This window comes from Emys orbicularis, chromosome 7 (assembly GCF_028017835.1).
Source record: "Emys orbicularis isolate rEmyOrb1 chromosome 7, rEmyOrb1.hap1, whole genome shotgun sequence".
Taxonomy (NCBI): domain Eukaryota; kingdom Metazoa; phylum Chordata; order Testudines; family Emydidae; genus Emys; species Emys orbicularis.
Window position 1 is genome coordinate 130,140,128 of NC_088689.1, and position 12,809 is coordinate 130,152,936.

The window sequence follows — 12,809 nt, forward strand, 5'->3', positions numbered from 1 at the left end:
TAACATTTCCAAGTGAAAGTGCATGCATGAGGCAGGTGCATAAAGAAAGTATCTTAGCATTTTCACAGAGTGCAACTAGTGTATTTTTTCACCTTAAAGTAAAAACAAGTAAAAAGATATTCTAAAAAAATTCACCCTTTGGGCTGAGACAGTGTGGAAAATGCCAGACTCAAAGGAGAATTCACTGGAATGCTGTGAACTCTTAAGAATCGGAGTTTTTATCCTGATGAAAGTCACAACAACCTTAACTACAATGCGCTCTACCTAGCAAATGCTGTATCTAACAACACTTCGTTTTATATGTTATAATGAGCTTCCCTCCCTGCCCAAGTTCCACAGGGAAAGACCTGTGCATTGCATGGGTATGGACACTATTAGTAATTAAAATTCCATGCACAGACTTGCCCTGTTCATTAACATGATACAGGATCTAGGCTGCATTTTTTGGAGCTGCTGCTGCTTTTTATAAATTTCCCATAACTGGGTTGTTAAAAAAAAAAGGGCAAAAAGCTACTGATACTGCCTAGAAGCTGCACCATGGCCTCTACCTGCCATCTAATCTACTACATTACAAACTTCCTAGGGAGCCTATACTGCCAGCTTGTCCCCTGACTTTGCTGCTGTCACTCCTCCATTGCAGCCCTCTATAACAAGTGCTGCTGTTGCTATAAGGACCTGTGCTCTAAGCCACTCACATGCCTGTCACACCTGAGGGATCCTTTAAAACTAGCTCCCTCAGAGACAGGAGGTGTCACTGCATCCATTGCAGGTGCTCTTTTAAACTTTGATGTGGGAGGTGGCCTCTAAGCATGGCTTTCCTGGAATTGATTTGGTGGTGGTGGGTTTTGTTGTGTTTTGTCTTCTGAACTGCAGCTAGTGCTTTGGTTCATCTTTCCAACCTCACATGGGTAGATGAACACACACCGGCCTTAATCTTTAGTCTAGCATTAGTCATCAAGAATACAGAAACTGTTCTTTAGTTCACATCCCACATTGTTGTCTTTTATATACACTTCATGATGGTGATCATCACCAATGACAAATTTAACGCGGTCATTGAACTGTCATTCAAAAAATTTCTAGGGCTAAAGTTTTTGGCTATTCCATCTGTAAACACCAGATGGCAATGCGGAATTCAAGGTGGGTTTGCGCAATGAAAGGGTGACCCCCTCACATGGCTCAATGTATCTAGGCTTGGAAAGAGTAGCTTTTTATCAGTAAATGTCTATGGATGTCGATTTCACCGTACACACACAAACTGATGAAAAAATACTTACATTGATAATTATCAAAATTGACAACTAGGTAAAGTAGGAAAAATGCTGCTTGATTAGAGTCGCAATCCAGTGATTTTGTCTTTTGAATTAGGCTTGTGACAAATGGCCTAGCAAATGAACAGTAAGAACAGGTGTGATTTGTTGATAGAGGATATTTACTTTGTCTATGTGGACAGGTAATGCTGACAATTTGTGTTTTGATGGTTTATTAAGCTTTAACTTTTTGAATCCCAGCATCTACTGAACTGATCCTATGCAGACTCATTGAGGAACCACCAGTCATCAGTAGTCTCTGAAACAACGGCAGTGCCTATGGATCTTCTGACCCATTACTTCTGAACTTGTTTCTCAGATTTCCTAAAAAGCACCATGGAAGGCAAACTACATCCTGCTCCTCAAACATTGGCTCCAGTTTGGGCTTCTTGTTTTTGAGAGGTTTGCTATTAAGTCTTTGTCTTCGTAATATCTCCATTTGCGCGGTGAGGCAGACAAAGCAGGAGCACTGCTATTGTCCTCTGTTCTCTCAGTGTCAGCTTCTGTGGTACTCGTTGGCTGGTTTTGGCTTGGAGTATCCATGCTTGATCCTTTGTGAGAGCAAGAGTCCCAGGTGGGGTGGGGGGAGGGTGTTTGGTCCATGTGAAAAGCTTGTGTGCAGGTCTCACAAGGCAGGCCCTGAAAAGGGGGGGGAAACAGCAGCAGGATGCCTGCAAAGTGACCCCTAGCCATGAGGGGGGCTATTGCATAAGCCAGCTACATCATGCAACACACAGGGATAAGAAGGACAGAGCTGTTTAAGAACTACAGTTGATGATAATCCCATTCCAACCAGGAGCCCTTACCTCCCAGCTGTGCCAGGAGTGGCTATGGGTATCTGCTCTGTTTCTGATACAAGTGAGTTGATATCTTTATTTGTAGATCCTGACGGGGCTTGTTGATGTGTGAAACACACATAACAAATGCTACCTAATATTTAAGAGCAGAGTTTGGCAGAAAGAACTATACCAACAGGTCCTATAAAAAGTCACTGACTATAATAATACATGTAACTTGTATACAAATGGAAATATTCCATACACAGAACACGTGGATATAGAACAATAGCATTAAATGGAACAAAGTTCATGTCTTTCATACTAATTTTTCTTCCTTTCTAAAAATATATATATATTTTCAGGATGTACCAAAGAAGAGTTCTGGAACGTGCTTCGTGAGAACATGAGCGAAGTCCCAACACAGGTCTCTGGGGAAATGAAGATCAGGTATTTTGGTGAATATAGGAACTGGTACTCTTTGTCGGTGTGGGAATGGAATATGAACGAGAACAATTATTTAGGTTGCTTTGCATTTTATTTCCCAGAATCGTCACTCTCATGAGGTGGCGTTGAAGCAGTTAGAAATAGAGTGAATCAAAAAGAAAAAAGCTGACACTAGCTGAGGTTTTGAGTTTAAGTAAATCTGAGGCTTGAAGGATGCCAGACCGGCAGCAAAGGAGTCACAATGACCTCGTGACTGAAACAGGACTGCTGGAGGCAGCGCTAGCTTTACCGTGCTGCCCCAAGCGCGCTGCCTGGAGCTTCACTTGGAGGGGCTGAGCAGTCTGAACTCTCTCAAGTCATGTCTCCTGCTGCAAGTGCCAAGATTATCAATTATGAATGTGTTCTGCATGCTAGGAACTAGACTTGAGATCAGACTCATTTCCCATAGATCAGCCATCATGGATACCGAGGACCACAGTGAAAGAATGCAATGTGACTAGAGCAGAAAGGTTGCTGGTCTTGTCACTAACCTGATCAGCCATCCTGGCCACGGATGGAATTATATGTTGAACTGGCTGATGTCTCTCTAAGCCTGAATAGCACAGCATTGATCCCTATGGATAGAAACTCCTATCTGAAAAACAGAGAGCGATTCAGTAAAGTAGCTTAAGAGTGGGGAAATGTTGGTCCTGCCCTTACTAGGAGCAGAACTCTGCTAGCTACAATCCCATTTAAACACAAGGGGTGTTAAAATAGCAGGATTCTTGCATTATTACCCTGATCTGAGTGTTCAAAGTGTTATAAAACTGTGTTATAGCCTGCCTAAGAGGGTAGGTATCAGAAGGGGGAAAATAGGGTCTGGTTTTCAGAAGTGCTGAACATCTCCAACTCCAGTTTAAATTTATGCTTAGCACTTCTGAAAATCAGGCCTAAAAGAACCCAGCCTGCAGAGGGAAAAAACACCATTTTTAAGGGGAGAAAATCTTGTTTAGGGTCAGCACACAGTGTTAGAGCACTGCTAGTATCAGCCATTCTGATCAGGGTTGCAGCTAGCATTGTTCTGAACACTGTGTGGATAAGGACTAAATGTTCTCATTACTTAACTATTATGAACTTCGTTTGGGTAGATAAAGGAAACAAATGAGTCGCTAGCTGAAGAATCGGATGTGGGGAACAAATGCTTGTCATAGTATCCTACTCTCGTGCCCAAATGCATATAAGATAAATGCAGAGATTTTTTGCCCAAAAAGGGTCACAGTCACAAAGTCACAAATAACTTTGTACCCTGAAGCAGAGACTTCCTATAGTACTTAACCCTGTTTCTGTCATGCAAGTACTGGCTGTTTCTGGAGTGGCTGTTTTAACAAACTCCATTCCTGTCACATCTACATTCCAGACAAAAGTGCAACTTGGAGTTTGTGGATCTGGTGCATAATACACAGGACATTAAGAAACTAGCATGAACTTCAGGAGAGTTGCAAGAAGTACAGTCTGATTCTGCTCTGAAAAGAACCATGTAAATGGCATGCAGTGCTTTATTTGTCTCCAAAATTCTGAACAGCTGTGCTCAATTTACAGGCAGAGATATTTAGTTCTTGGAGATTCAATCTGGTATCTGAGAACCCAGCTGCTCTCTGTGCTTCTCTTACATCACCTGTAATAAAGGTCCCAAATTAGGCCCTGTACAAACCCACATCATGTCTTTACATGATGCCATCTGAATTACCTGTGCTAACTCAGAGCTTTCAGTGGAGTTCACAGGTAGGGCTGACTAAATATTAGTAAACTCTTCTGCTGAAGATACATAAGAGGAATACACATTGCTCCCTCTGAGCATGTTTGGCTTTGCAGGGCTGACCCAGAGTAAAAAAAAACAAAACAAAACAGCAAAATGTTAGTTTAGTTCTTAAAGTCAGCAGCTGTGTCTGAATAAAGCACCTGGAGCAAATCAGCTGAGCAAACATGGAACCTTCTTGCAGCCACTTCTCAGACTAGGACCACACATTAATTTACAAAATTCTGCTGCTCTGAAAAGCTTGTGGGAGTTCTTCTACAAAATGTGACAGTGCCAGACTTTATGCAGCTCATGTTATCTCATCCTCTGTAACAAAATTTTATCAACATTTGTAAGTGTATAGCAGACCCAGGCAGATTAAAGATTCTCTTAATTTTTATAACCATCTAGGCAATGTGATAGACCCGAAGGAATAAAAATACCTAAAGTCTCAATCTAGAAAAGTTAAGAATATGTAAGAAATGTGGTAAGAGGAAAACCTTCCTGGATTTAGACTTTAGGAATTTTTATTCCTTTGGGTTTATCACATTGCCTAGATGGTTATAAAAATTGTTGAGAATCTTAAATGTCTGGAACATCAGAAAAGTACTGTTTATATCATTATGTCATATGGAGAGAACTATGCATGAAAGCAAGACTTGCAAGATAATACTAACTCCGTATGTGTGGTGAATGAAATGGATGCCCATAGTAAAGAAACTGTGTACTGCATCTTTAAATTTGTTGAGAACCATTTTGTTCTCAGTGGCTCCTGCTGGTTCAGTGGACACACAGACACAGACACACACACAATGGAGCCTTGATTCTCTAACTTTTCTTGTTTGTGTTAATCTAACAAAAGTCCTTTAGCCAAGGTCATGGTTGCTCTTTGTGTATGGAAGAACCTAACAGCATACTGGCAGTGGTGGTAGGGGGCGTGGTGTTTCACCACTGAATCCCTCTGCTGTTTACATCTCTGCCTTCAGTCTAAAGCAGTGGTTGTCAAAGCGTGGAGTACGTAGTGGTTGTCTGGGGAGAGCTGGTTGGTCACACGGGGCTAGAGTCTCCTAATTCCCAGCTACATTAAAAAAAAAAACAGCTAAAAAGACATGCATGCTTTCCTGAAATTACTTTTCCATCTACGCTATTGCTGTAGTCCCCACTAAACCTCTGCGTATAACACCTCTGAACAGACAGCAGCTAGAGACCCAAATGTGCCCTCCCTTTCAGTGGAGCAGACAGTGCTGGTGATAGTCTGAGGATATCCAGATTGGCATGGAAACTGGAAAGACAAGGGGCCCCACTGCTGGCCAGCACCACTGCTCTTGCCAGCTGTAGGTAAGGTTTTTAAAGACTTAGAGGGCTGTTTAAAACACAGTTCTATTCTGATGCAACCACCATCACTACTAAAATGTCAGAATACCTAGGAGCAATCAGCTCTTGGATTAAGAGCAGTCTTCATGCTCAAGCCAGACAAGACTGAACAGATGCTGGTTGGAAAGGAGAAACCCATTAACAAAATGACTGGGACGATGTCTCCACCTTCCATTGAAGGCGCACAGGCCCTATTCACCAGAGGGGGATGAAGCTTCGGGGTCCTGTCTGACTCCTCACTGATGTGTGGATGGCCAGAAAGCATCAACATCTTAAAATGCCTCCTTTTACCCGCAGCTCATTAGGCAACTTCCTCCCTTCCTCCCAGATGAGGACTGGCTACCGTGATCCGTGCATTTCTTTTCAAGTCACTCCATTATCTCCCAGATAACTCTTGATGCCAGTTTAAGATCTACATCCTAATTTTCAAGCAATTAATGGATCAAGCTCCAACTACATCAAAGACCAGATTTTGATCTATGAACCTCCATGACAGCTGTGTTCCACTGGGACAGAGGCCTGCCTGCTGACTGTATTGCCTAAACTAAGATGTTGCTACTTTTTGCCTCCTGTTGTTTTTGCAGAGCCAATGTAACTACGGAGACGAGCTTGGATTCAAAGTCTGGCTCACACATCAGCACTAGAATTGTTAACTAAGGATACTTACGGCTGGTTATATTTTAGTTGTAATCTGAACAGATTGGATATGGTGCCTCTGAGATGATAAACACAGAACCCTGCAATCCCTTTCTTATGGTCACTTAAGGTTATTTTGAAGGCATAGGGCTGTATTCTAAATACACCTCCAAATAGCCATGGTCAAAGAGGATCAGACAGCCCAAGCTTTTTTGCCCTGATCCTGGCTCCATTGAGACCTAAGGAGGCTATTACACCAGTCCTGCAAGCGGAGCCACAGAGGAGTGTTCTGAGATATGGGTTTAAGAACTGGCACACAGACCATTTGGAGCATTTCAATGCATGTGTACCCTGAACCAGATCCACATAATTCCTCTCCCAACAACCGCAGCCATTCCCATCCTGCTCGTCACAGGAATAACATGGGGATGAGGGCTCTAGCTAGCTAGAACCCAGGCTCCCAATAATAGGAGGTTTATAGCATTAAAATGCATCCTTTTTCTGGAAAACCTGAAGATTTCTCAGAACCTGGCCCATAATTCTCACTAATTGCTATTCCCTTGGGCTGCTGGATATTAATGCCAGGTCATTCTGTTGGCCTTTATTAAACTAAATTAATTCTGCTAAAACTATTTAAAATGTGAATTACTTTGGCAAGTGGGCAGAAAAATATGCTTTCGATGATATAATTGTTGCCCAATAGAACACTCTTATGTTCCATGAGCTGTCACCCCTGCATATAAAACTGAAACAGAAGCCTGTTAGCACAGTTTTTGGGCTAAGTACTGTTCTTATTCACCCCTGCCAGTGCAGCCCAAGAGAACAGAATGCAGCTCTTCATGCAGGCACATGTTTGAACATAAGAAAATATCTAATGTGGGAAGGATACAACAAACGTCATTGATTCCATACTTGGCAGTGCAGAACAGGGGCTGCTGGCCTCACAGCTTGACCTACTTGGAGTTTCTCCAGAGAACAGAGTGCATCCTTCCTACGACTAAACAGATTGTCTTAATTTCCCTGGGGCAAAGATACATATTATATGATGATGCAAATCCCTGAATTCACCAGTGTTACAAGATTCGATTAATGAGGATTCTCACTGCAATACAAATAGTAACCTAGTTTAGGAGTAGCATTACATCCCATGGGAAAACCTAAGCACTTTGGAATGATCAAAGCATATAATATGAAATTTTTCTCATTGTCATTTACTTGGATGCTTGAAGTTGACAACAGTTGGTTTCCTTGATGACATTAACATAAAGCTTTAAAATGATAGGATAACAAAACAAAAACTGAATCTGAACCCCATGACAAGTGGGAGCTGCAGCAAACATAGGTATGAATTGTAACCAATGACAAGTGTGTGGCTCACCCCAGGCAAGAAGGGTAATCATTTTGAATGTGTTCTTTTTGTTGGACACTACTCTCCCACTCCCTTGGTTATAAATGGTAATTCCCAAGGACTAAATACTCCATTCTTCAACCCCACCTCCAACCTCCTAACTCCAGCAATAGCAGTAGAAGGAAATCCTTTGAGATGACAGAGAAAGCAGCTGAGCTGAGAGCTTTGGAATGAACTTTAGATTTGAACGTGAAATACTTAAGACAACCATGGATTGTGGAGCTTCAGCTAATGCAGGTGAGTTGGAGCAAACTGGAAAGTTGTAATCAGGAATAGAGGCTTTTTAAGAGTTTTTCTCCAGCCTTTGCAATAATAGATGCTCAGCCACGGCCGAATTAACATGGCCATCCCACCACTTTCTGCTTGAAAAATAAAGTAAAACATTTGGAAGATGACGTAGAAATAGCAGTCTGCTTTCAGTTACTGACCACACTGGCTCTGAAATGAGAGGCTGGGAGCTTGTTTTTACGTATCAGATTTTCTCTCAAATACAGATGTTTATTGTCAATTTAAGTGCTACCCTGCCTACAGACAATTCCCATGTCGAGGACACAGTACTGTAAAACTTGGTAACCAAGGGCAGCTCTCTATATTATATATATGTTTTAATCCTGCCTTAGTGCCAGCAACAGTAACTGGACTGAATGCCCTGCTGTTAGTTTCAGAGATATACTGCATCAAAGCCAAGCCCATTTAAAAGAAAAAGAGCATCTCTGCCTTTGTTGCCCACAGTGTGTTTATCATCGAGCATTCAATATTTGTCTTTCTGAAGCTGAAAGAGCAGCTTAATTTCAGGAAAAGCCATCTGTATTCAGCTATGTCTGAGGGGATTTATTCCAGAACCAGTGAGTATTTCTTGTCTTCAACAGCCTGAAACGAAATTGAAGATGAGACTGCAGCACCCTACACCTTCATTGCCCAGTGAATTTCTTGAGACTGCCTCAAACCATGTTACGTATCAAGTATTTGCATGGAGGTTTCTATGTTAAAAAGGGCACATTACATCATTCAAATGGCTGTCTCAACTTGGGAGGAAATGTAATTTTTATAACATGCAGATTTGGCCAAAACAGTTGATTTTAACCCCACAGATTTAAGGGACAGTAGTTCTGATAACCACTCATTTGTTTACAGTATCAGTATACTGTAGATGTTAACAATTCTGCAGCTGTGGCAGACGAGATTGTTTAGAAAACTAAATATTGGTTGTGCTTGACTGTAAATCTCAATTTACAAGAAGTGCAAGGTGACTAACATGATACATTTCCTACCTGGAGTAACCTTGGGCAGCATGAACTCATTTGGGGATGGGGTGGAGTTGGGACAACAACAGAACAGGGACATAATCAGAAAAGTGATAAACAGTTCTAGTCCCTCATGCTAGGGTAAAAAAAACCCTGTTCTACATTTTGTAGTGAATCCTCTCACTTTGTAATGATAAAGCATAAAAGTTTCTCTGTACAGGGCCATCCACCATTCACAAGGGATCTTCAGTACAAACTGCTCTCACCAAAGCACTGATCCACGTAAGGGAGCTAGAACTTTATCAGGAGGGGAAGAAAATGGGTCACTTTAGCCTTAACTAAGTTTATGATTTAGGCCTGGTGTGCACACAATTCTTGTACTGATTGAGCTATTGCAGTTACGGGGGGAGCGGGGATTTTTCTACTGAGAACTTAATCGGTACAACCCCTAGCATGGATGTAGTTGCAGCAGCATAGAGGTGCCTTATAGTGCAAAAGTGAATAGCCAGACTGCTGTAAGGCACCTTTATACCACTATATCTACACTGGGGGAGTGGCACGGCTTTAACAACACTGGGATAATGGCACCTTAGAGACTAACAGTCCAGTCCACACAAGAGGTCCACTTCCAAGACACTACAGTGCTAATAAGCGATGGTCACATAAACACCACCCTATACTAGAAACCTACTGACCACTATACTTACCTACATGCTTCCAGCTTTCATCCAGACTACGTCACACGATCCATTGTCTACAGCCAGGCTCTAAGATACAACCGCACCACTCTGAACACTGGGATAGTTAATGTGATAGTTTCTGTGTAGACAAGGCCCGTTTGCATTAAAGTTTCATTGTGGACACTGTAGGAGTTGTGCTTGGAAGGATCAGTGCATGCTGAGGCCACTGCTGCTCCTCATGGCGTGCGTCTGTCTGTCTGTTGTTTTGCTAGGGATAACAACCTGAGCACAAAACTTCTTCAGTTGATCTTATTTTTAAAACCTACTTTTTAAAAAACTCAATCCAACAATTCCCAAAGGATTCTCACTTTTTTAATCACAACAACCTCCCCTACCCCTTTCCTGACTGTTGGTTTGATGGCCTTAAGCAGAAAGGTTACTGACCATTAAGTAGGGGTTTTCACGGTTGTTTGCAGAGTTCCACACTCTTGGGCTGCATGTTTCTTTGGCACACAAATTCAGCCTTCTGGATGGCTGTATCCATAGAGGCTGCACATGTACCCTTGTGGATCCAACTGCTTGGCCCAGGAGACGTGACTTACTGTCCTGTAGCGCCTTTCCACATGACCTATGTGCCAGGATTCTGCTGTTGGGGAATTTCCTGCAGAACCTTTGCCTTGCTGTGGTCTCTCTGCTTTCATTCAAGAACAGTTATTTGTGTAGGCCTCTTCCTGCCAAAGAGAGCCTTCAAAAACACAAACCAAAAATAACTGCTGCAGTGCTGTCTTCCTTGAGTCTGCAGCCAGCCTGAAACAATGGCAGAGATCTGTCCCCATTCACCGCAGTGGGGTAATAGCTCAAATCTAACATCTTGCTGATATGCTGATCCCAGATGACAAGTGTCTGTGCACGTGATGCTTAGACATCAGTAAACTCTGTTGCTCTGCTTGGTGCCAAGGGAGACCCAGCTCCATGCCGCTTGTTTTCTTGGGCTGGGAAGTTTCTCTCCCCTCTCGGTTCCAATGGAGAGGGATTCGAGTGCCCAGAAGGTGTGGGGTTCTTCCAAACGCCTAGTGCTCTTGGCAAGCTTCGGATCCAATCTTTAGTTCACGCCTTGATTGGGGAGACAGAGTCCCTAGTGGATGCACTTCATACCTTTTAGTGACATGGATCTGAACAATTCCCAGCTTCCCAATGCTGACATGGGAAGCAAAGCCCAGAGACATGACACATTTATGTCATCCAAAGCCCCTAGCAAATTTGCTAAGACACTTTCCATTTTGAAAGTTGATCAGTGTCCCATGGATACACCAGAATTCTTCTCCCATATCTATACATTTAAAGCTGTATATACATTTTAAGAGGGTTAAAATAAAACCAGCTCAGCAAAAGCAAATATGCCATCATGCTGGGTGTTCAGATAGTAAACTCTCCAGGTCACACAGCACATCTTTTGTACTGGATGTTTACGTGTTTCCTTTAAAGGTTTTGTGTTAGTTTTGTTAAAGAAATAGACAGCCACAGCTCAGCACACACTATGCGTCAGCCACAAACACAGGGCAGCTAACTTTAGAAGCTTATCTCACCTTAAAACTAGTTTTGTTCTCCTTCAGAATTTGTTTTAGGGCAATCTATGTTTTACACAGTGCTCAACACACCAACAGTACTCAAATAATAAATCAGAATGCCAATCACACCCTTTTACCATGTAGTGTGGCAACAATAGCAATAGGAATTGGTTTTATCCATAGCAATAATAGCCACATACAGGTGTAATCTAAATGCCTCAATAGGGTCCTCTCACCAAATAGTAAAATTCGGTGGTTGGGGAATTTTGTAACTGGTTTTATTGTGTCAGGGAGAGAATACCATCTTCAGCAGGCCACTGAGAGTACTAACTATAGTGCCTCTAGCAGTCCTCCAAGTAATTTAGCTTTCTCCTTTGTCACTAGACATACCCAGCCACTTCATTACATAATGCTGTGGGGGGCTGTGTCAGCTGGAATAAGTTAACACACACACAGGATTGTACCAGGAAGGCTGGACACGACATGTCAGCATTTTATTAACCAAAAGTGAAGCTGAACCCCAGAATGTTTTAAACCATAAGCTTATATGGCAGGTATTTTTTTCCCCACTGTCAACATGATAGTGCAAGAATCAATCTCTCTGCAATCACTCATCCTTTGAGAATCAAATACTAGTTGTAAAATGAGTTAATAAAATATGGGTCTCCCAATGAATCAATCAATAAAAAACATTTAACTCAATGCAACAGACCAATTTGCAAAACTGACTTATGGAATTCTCCCAGGTGAAAGACCTTTAAAGCACTTGGAGCCTTGAGGTAGCATCTTTATGCAGAATTCATTTTTTTTTCTGAGTGGAGGAAAATATTGGTAGCACATCTTTAGCTCCAGCCAGGCTAAGTGGATTTCAGTAATTCTCTTATGAGGCTAGTGGTTTTCTTTTGCATCTTTAAATACTGATATAACACTATAGCCTGTAAAGAGAGAAATTACAAGGAAGGCCTCTTGAAATAAAGCATATGGTTGAAGTGACTGAAAACAGAAGTAACTGAAACAACAATAAAAGGTAGCTGGAGTGAAAAAACCCAAAACATTTGTATTTTGGCAAGACTGGTTTACAAATACATGTCAAGAACCAGAGTCCCAACATCAGCTAACTGAAAACGAAAGAGAATGGAAAGTGACATTCAAAGGGGTTTTTCTTTTTTCCTCTGTGCAAATCTGCACTTTGTTTTTGTTTTTTTTAAAAAGAGACAGCTTTTTTTTGTACATTGTGAAACCTGTGCTGTGACGTTAACCAGAAATACCATATGCCAGGACACTTGACCACTGAAAGCTCCTCTCACTGACTTCACAACAATCACAAGCAGAGAATCAGAACTAAGACAGATATTTCTCCAAATCTCAAGGTCACCATCCTCTTACCCACTTTGCTGCTGAGTTCTCGTATTAAACTAGAGCTCTCTCCACTACCAGTTGCTGAGAATCCGCGGCTGATTTACTGAACACAGAGCCACACCAGAGAAACTCACACAGCCATTAGAGACGTTAAAACAAAAGTGGCTGGAGTAAGACAGGGATGTGGTGATGCAGCTGAATCACTGTTGGTCAGTGTCTCTCAGTCAGTTCTC